This window comes from Helianthus annuus, chromosome 8 (genome assembly GCF_002127325.2).
Source record: "Helianthus annuus cultivar XRQ/B chromosome 8, HanXRQr2.0-SUNRISE, whole genome shotgun sequence".
NCBI classification, from domain to species: Eukaryota; Viridiplantae; Streptophyta; class Magnoliopsida; order Asterales; family Asteraceae; genus Helianthus; species Helianthus annuus.
This window is the reverse complement of record NC_035440.2, coordinates 47,697,823-47,706,584: the sequence shown is the minus strand read 5'-3', so window position 1 is coordinate 47,706,584 and position 8,762 is coordinate 47,697,823.

Here is an 8,762-nt window from a genome sequence, read left to right as displayed (position 1 = left end):
GGCCCGCCTAAGGATTCCCAGGCGGGTCGCCTGGGGTCGCAGGCCCAAAATTGTTTCAAACTTGGCAGCTTTGGTCCCTGTCCTTGCACGCGATGCTTTGGCTACTTATTTTGACTCGTAAACCCCCAAACTTGGTTTCTAAGAACCTTGGGACATTTACCAACATGGTAATGTCCTCGGATAACTTTGCGCTCAACCGAAAAGCCATGAAATTCGACGTTGACGCTTTTAACCCCTCAAGCACGGTTTTGGCCATAACTTTCTCATACGTTATCGAAACTTCATGAAATTTTTACCACATATTCTAGTGAATATATTTTAGCATTACAATGCTTCGGGTCTGCCAAAAGTTCACTCAGAGGTATAAATTCAACATGTTGACACTTTTGGCCCCTATAGTTTGTAATTCCTCACTTTTGTGCAATTCCCGCGTCGTATGATCCATGAACCATCCGTTTAAGGTTATGAACATTATGTAGGGTTATTATAGAGTCTATTTATCCATTGTTGACACTTTGGACCCTTACATTCCATAGTTTTCACTGTTTGTCAATTTTAGTCCCTCTAAAGTATGTTTTCACATACCGGAACCTTATGACACGTGTCAAGACATTATTGGACGGAAATTTTCGAGGTGTTACATCCTCACCCCCTTAAAAGAAATCTCGACCTCGAGATTTACTGAAACAAATGGGGATATTTTTTTCTTTCATCGTGGATTCCACTTCCCACGTATATTCGGGACCTCTACGGGTATCTCATTTGACCTTGATAATAGGTGCATGCTTCCTTCGAAGCTTCTTTACCTGTCGATCCTTAATCGACAAAGGTTTTTCCACGAACTTCATACTCTCATCTATGTGTATATCTGTATGCGGTATAATCAGTGATTCGTCAGCGAAACACTTCTTCAGATTACAGATGCGGAACACATTAGGTATAGCGCTAAGTTCTTCAGGCAAGTTTAACTTATAAGCAACTGACCCGATACGTTCGACAATCCTGAAGGGTCCTATGTACCTCGGGCTTAGCTTGCCTTTCTTACCAAATCGCATCACCCCCTCCCAGGGCGATACCTTAAGTAACACTTTATCACCTACATAGCAGTGAAAATCTTTGCGCTTTGGATCCGCTTAACTTTTCTGCCTATCCCTGGCAGCTTTCAAACGATCGCGAATCTGAACGATCTGGTCTGTCGTCTTGAAAACGATTTCTGGTCCTGATAGTTGGACATCTCCAACTTCTGCCCAACATATAGGCGATCTACACTTCCTACCGTATAAGGCCTCAAAAGGCGCGGCCCTAATACTAGTATGGTAGATATTTTTATAGGAGAACTCTATCAAGGGTAGGTGGTTATCCAAACTGCCACCTAAATTAATCACACATGCTCGAAGCATGTCTTCCAATGTTTGGATGGTACGCTCACTCTGTCCGTCTGTCAGCCAACCGTTATGTGATAGTGCTTCTTGACTTATTGGCGGAACATATCCTTTAATCCTTAGGGTGCAATACATCGCGAGCTCCACCAAGCTCCTTCAATAGGTTTTAGCTCATAAGTTATTTGATCTTGATATATTCGATTACTTCGAATGATTTCATATATTCAGAGCTTACTAGCCTGACAATTAACAGATTGGCACACCTTTCCAGGGTGATATCTTTTGTTGAACCTTATTTCTTAACAAGAACTTAGGAGGTTTGCTATTTCCATGAATCCTTGATTCTCTGCCGAATACTGGCAACTTATAGATGGTTATGGATTTGCTCGATCTTATTCGCTGTTTCCAAGGCAACTTTTAGATCCTGATAATTGGACTTACCAATTTTCTGTCTAGCAATAGATGTTTAACATCTATCTATACAAGGTCTCCCAAAGGAGCAGCGTTGATACTTATATAACAACTATTACCGAAAAGCTTATCTTAAGGCGATATGGTTATTCCAATCACTGCTTGACTAATCTCAAAGAATAGTTGTTCCTTACAGCTAGTCGAATAAATCGACGATCCTGGCAGCAAATTGGGGATTCCTAATTATTGCCTAAATAGGGTTGCGGTAATCAATGCATAAGCAAGATGAACCGTCTTTCTTATTTACAAAAAAAAAAATCGGAGTTCTTAGAACCTTGAATTTTGGCTTTACGAAACCTTATCCAAAACTTATTTATTTGGCTCTTAGTTCCTCCTATTTCGATGGTAATAACAGATATAAGATTCTTACAATAACTGCAGCCCTAAGCGGGATGTTTGTCCTAACATCCTCTTGCATTTCAGAAGGTAACCATGGTAATTCTTATAAGGAAGCTAATTATGACACATAGAGATGCCAGAGATTTCTGCATTCTCAGGCTTTAGCTTATCTATCGCTTTCGGTGTCAGATAAATGACATATTCCCTTTACCATTACAAGGATGCCCTAAGTAGAGACACTTATAAGGACATTTTTATATTGGATATCTTCTTTGAATACTACTAGTCGACTTTAGTACAATATGACCATTGGAATATCTTCGGGGATCCCATGCATTAAACCTCCATACTGATCAGGCATGGAAGCAATCTATGGGACACACTAGAATACGCAAATCCTCATATGGTACTCTTATCAAACATAGTTTGGCATTCGCAGACGATAGAAAACAATGAGAAAAATAATAAAATAAAATAATTAGTATATATTGTCGTACTCTTTCTGGGGGAGAGTACTCCAGATTCTTATGAAAGGATTATCTCCGAGGATGGGATAGAGGTCATTAAAGATTCCACTGGTAAGTTATACCTCATATTTAATATATGGAGTCCTTATGAATGTAATCCAGAGTTTGCTAAGCTTATGGTTTGCTAAAGATTTATTATCCCTTGCATCAATGCAAAAATACTTGGCAGTCATTATCAATGCTAAATGGTATAGGACGTACCTAATGCTATTATCGATGTGCACTGTCTCAGGTATTCAACCGGTAGTCCAGGTGGTTCCTTTCTTATCCTTTCCAGACCTAGCTGCTCCTTTCTTGGCAGCCTTAGGGCAATTAGTACTGATGTGCCCCTTTTCACCACAGCTGAAACAGTTTGCATCCTTCATGTCCCTACATTCGTGGGACTGGTGGCCAGTTCTTTTACAGATGCCACATTGCTTTATCTTTTGGCTTAATCGACACTGCCCCCAATGTCTTCTTTTACAGGTTTTGCACGTAGGCTTTTTGTTGGAATCCTGTTGGTTATTGTTGAGCTTGGATTTGCTCTCCTTAGGATTCTGAGAGTTATCCTCCTCCCTTTGTCTTTTGTCATTAGTTTCATTCATGAACGACTTTTGTCTCACTACATCTAGAGTGAGAGACAAGGATAGATCTACCGCTGATCTGTAGTTGGTTGGCCTTGAAGCCTTAACATCCCCTTTTATTTCTGGTGCCAAACCACCGATGAAACGCGCAATGCGTTTTGGTTCCGGGGTGATTAAATAGGGTACTAGTCTAGATAAAGAGTTGAAGTCGGTAACATATTGCTGACAATTTAGGTTTTTCATTGTGAGATTCAGAAAATCTGACTCCACCTTTTCCACTTCGTGCTGTGGACAGTAGTTCTCTTTGACAAGGTCCGCAAACTTGGACCATCCCATAAGGTATAGGGGAATTTTCCCCGTGGACTGCATCATGGCCTTCCACCATACAAGAGCCTCTCCTTTAAAAGATTGTGAAACAAATTTTACTACGTCTTTATCAGCACAATCGCTGATGTCCACAACCGTTTCCATTTCCTCAAGCCATTCCATAGCATCAATTGCTCCTTTTTCGCCATTGAAATCTCTGGGTTTGCATGAGACGAAATATTTGTAGGTGCACCCGCCCTCAGTTGAACGGGGCTTATCATAGAGTACTATCTCCTGAGGTTCGCTCTTTTCATCTGAAGAGTGAACGGAGCTCTCCTTACGAGCTGATGTATGCGTTTCCGTATGGATCTTTGAGTGAGTGACACTTGGTTCCTTTTTGTTCTCAAGGACCTTATCCACAACTTCACTAATTGCTGCGCTAATCAAGGCCTGAAGAGTAGTGCCATTAACATTTATATTTATATTTGCATCCTTGTTTTTAGCCGCTGCATTGCTGTGTGCTTCGTCGGAAACCTCCATTCTGGAGCTTTGGTACTAACACCAAAATAACATATGCTTAGATGCAAGTTATTATGGAATCATCGTAACGGATGATTTATAAAGTCATGGTATTACTAAACCATAATGGCTGTTAGGTTTATAACTTCCTTATAGTATGCTATTAGAAAGTATGTCAATTATATTTAGCCTAGGTCAAAAAGGACCATCAATTGTGTTTATGGTTTGGACCGAGTCCATCACCTTTTGACTGGGGATCACAATGTCACAACTGTCCTTGTCATAACGACAATCTTTAGATACTTGGAAAGCTTGTCATGAAGGACATTAATAATCATAGGCCCGAAGGCCTTGTCTTAATATATAAGCCGCAATCTTATTGGATCAGAGATCTTAAGGTTCGAACATAGTTCTTCACCTTTGGACAGAGAGTCAAAGACTACAACCGTCATCTTTTGAAAGATAATTTATTTTGCCACAAAGGCTAGTCAATGTACATCATTCTGACTAACTAGATGATTGTGAGCCCCAGAGGAGTCAGTCATGGTGAAGCTTTGAAGGCTAACTAACCATGAAGTAATAGCTTACTTAATTATAGGGAATTGACGAACTTGATAATTTAAATAGCCATGGTGCAAACAAACCATATAGGCCAATAGATAGCATTTAGTTTATTTGATCATGTTTTGCCTAGATTTTTCTTAAATAAACCATCTTTGGCGTTTAAATGGAATAAATCCTTTATACTTACTAGACAGGGGACATAAGTCACGACTGTCAATGTCATAGCGACATCTTATATAGCACAACGGCTTGTTCCATAGGACTTTTCGATGGCACAGATGCCTTGTCACTAGGGAAATTTTTAATACATAATCAATGATTCCTCTGGATCGGAAAATTTCATAATTCATTGTCTTGACAAGAAGTTATGAAATAAAACTATCATTTTCATGTATGCATCTTTGCCCGTAGGTATACATCCCAGGTGGATGTTTAGATGTGTATATCATGTTCGACGTTTATTAGCCATGATTCCTATCGATCATATAGGCTAATTAAGGGGTTTGGAAGTTCCTAATATAAAGGTGACAATCGTGATTTTATCGCATCACTGTTGTCGGGAGTGTTAACACGTTTTCAAGTGTTAATCAGGATCTGAATCTCTTCTAAACAGGTTTTACCATCTTAGCAAGGTCTTCAATGACATTCAAGCTAGGTCAAACCTTTTAAGATTCTCCTTTAATACATACACTTAACAGAAAAGGAATAATGTTTATTTTATTCAGGATTTTTATCATGAATCCTAATTTATAAGTGAGTAATAGCACAAATGGCCTAGTCGAGTAGACAAGTTTAATTTATAAGCCATGATTTCTGAGAATCGAGGCATTACAATTTATCCTAGTTATAAAACATTACGGATATTGAGGTGGCACCAAGGCCTAGTCACAAGGACATTTATAAATTATAAGCTAGGATTTCAGAGAATCAAAGCCTTGAGGTTTGAACCTAGTTCATTACCTTTTTTTCTGACAAGGAGTCATAGGTTACGACTGTCTTTATTAGAATTTCTGGCCCGTGGGCCTATCAATTGACATCTCGTAAGATGTTAAGACATATAGTCATTGTACTGATGATACGCTCAGCGGTCACAGTAATGACATGACGCCATGATCAGTGTCATTAATTTAATCAACTGTCGTTCAGTGGTCATAATGATGACATGACGACAGGATTAGCACTTAATTTAAATCAACTGTCATTCAGCGGTCATAATAATGACATAACGACAGGATTAGTACTTAATTTAAATCAAATGTCATTCAGCGGTCATAATAATGACATGACGGCCAGATTATCGTCTAGAGGGCTTTTGAGCATAGCTCACCCCCTTAGGACGGGGAATCTCAAAAGATCACAACTGTCGATGTCACAATCGGACAGGGTATTATAGCTCGTGGCACTTCATCCTTAAGGGATGATTATTTTACTTACAGGGAATTTTAAATAATCCCAATTTTCAAATTTATTACCCATAGGCACTTCATCCTCAATGGATGGCTGTTTTACTTGCAGGGAATTTTAAATAAATCCCAATTTTCAAATTTATTACCCGTAGGCACTTTATTACCACGTATGGTTAAAATATGATCATCTTAATTGATGATGTAAACCCAGGATTCAGAGATCATTAAACTGGGTTGGGAATCTTTTGAAGAATCCTTAATAACGTGTGTGATTTCCAACGAATCACATCTGCCGAGAGGGTTAACATGTTTTCAGATGTTAACTGGGATACGAATCTTTTAAACAGGTCTTACCATCTTGGCCCGGTCTTATAATTGACCCAAAGGCTAGGTTCCACTCTTAAGATTCTGAGTTTATAATTACCGCTGAACAAATTTTTAAATTGAAATGTTAATAAGGATCTGAATCTAAATTGAGGAACTGCCATCTTGGTCGGGTCTTAATATGACACGAGGCTAGGTCTTTTCCTTTTTAGATTTTTCCATTTTATTATAATGGTAGATATTACAACAGAATTTGTTATTTTAATTTACTTCATATATTATATTCATATAAATGATATAAACGAAATTTAGATAAAACATCCCAATGGTTTTTTGAAGAGGTATAGAATTGCCCAAAAAAAGGGACTTAAAAGAAATGATGCTGTCCTCAAAGGGACCAGAAGGTAAATATCGCTATAAAGACTTTAAGGAAACGATCTTCAGTAAAAGGAGTTTCTTCTTCATCTTATTTCTGAATGCTTTCTCCTTGGATGTTTGTTTTATTTTAGCCGCGGTACGAAGCTCAGCATCTCGGGGCTCCGGGTGCGGAGAACTCCTATTACGGCTCCTTTGCTTGGCGACGTATCCAATATAAAAAAAATAATTGGAAGCAATAAATTCCAGATTAGAATCGGGAGTTTTCCTATGTTAAGTCTAGACTCAGAAGGTTAAGGAATGTGCTATTGTGTCATTGAGATTAAACACAAAAGGCTAGTGTTTAATTCACTCAATGTTGGCTCTGATACCAACCTGTCACACCCCGAATTTCCACGTGTCACCGGTGGGCCCGGTGGGGAGTATCGTGACGTAGTTGATAACATCATAGTCAAACAACACAATTTATAAATGCACAGCGGAAGCAAAAGATAATATTTTACAATCCGAATATAAAGTAATATCAAGTATTACAACGGATAGTAGAGGATCCACAGGCGGATCTTAAAAATTAAGTATTGTTCAACAGACTTTAGACGCCTAGAATTTGCAAGATTCCTTATTAACGCCCTGAGCAGCTTCCAGCCTATTACGTACTTGTACCTGTCATTTAGACTTTGGAAAATACGTCAGTTTTCACTGGTAAATACACTCAACTGACTCATTTGAAAAGAGTTTATGAAAATTGGTTTAGGCGCACAAGGCACAAAACTATTTTGACACTTGATTAAGATGCACAAGGCAAGATTAATCTTTTATACTTGGGACAAACTATATCTCATGTTATCAGTTTTACATAACTTGCTCTACATACGGGGCCCGGTCCTAAGCCGGTTCAAGATTAACCGACACACCACTATTCCCCTATTGGGAATCCCATATTGGGTATAATCAAATAATAAGCATAAAGCATCTGTCAGGTGTATGCCTACACCCCGTGCTTAGGTCGTGGCCATTGCAATTAATGGGTCAAGGATATCCAGGACACGGTCGCATTAACCCCCAATGTTTCAGTCAAGCAATACGAATTAAAATAGGTTATTTGAATTTCCCGACACATTGGTCTTCGAATCCCATACCTGACCATGCGGTATTTATATTACCGTATCCCAAGCCCGTAATAGGGAAAATAAGTTAAGAGTATTTACCTGAGCTAGCTCCTGTCTTAAATAGCAAGAATTATAATAACTCAGCCGTATTCACTTAAGTAAGCGTAGGTACAATTTTACCGGAAGTCTCTAGTCTGGAACGATGGTATAAATAACCAATTAGAATACTAACGGGTCTTTAATTAAGCCTAAGCTTAGACCGGTTAGTTTTAAGGAAATATACGGTTCAAGCGCACGATTAAGCGAAGACCGGATAGAACGTGATTTAGACCCGACAAGTTTGAATACTTGTATAATATGGGTATACTAAATACATTCTGGATTTTGAGACAAAAATGATAACGTTTGACCCGTTTCGGTCAATTTATGCAAACTAGTTACATAAACCGAACCGAGCGCAAAAGAGCGTTACGGGTAGGCAAAAGAGTCATATGCAAGTTCCCTGAGATAATATGCTTTAAATATCATATAATATCAGCAAGTTATGTTCTATTATGCCCCGAATAAATTTAAACTCAATTTATGTCTCATAAGGGCATTTCGGTCATTTAAAAGATTATAAAAGAGTTAAATTGGAAATCTGAGTTACGGGTCTGATTTATACAGTAAATATGTTTAATTCGACATATTATAACAGTAGGGTATGACCCGTATACAAAACTTATTATTTAAAATCAAACTATGCACCGTAGGGGTATTTTAGTAATTTCGCAAGGGCTAAAAATGTCAAAACTGGAAATCTGAGTTCAAAGACTTATACTTACTGTTATTATATGAAAATATGCTAAATACATCAGTAGGTATGAGTCTTATATGT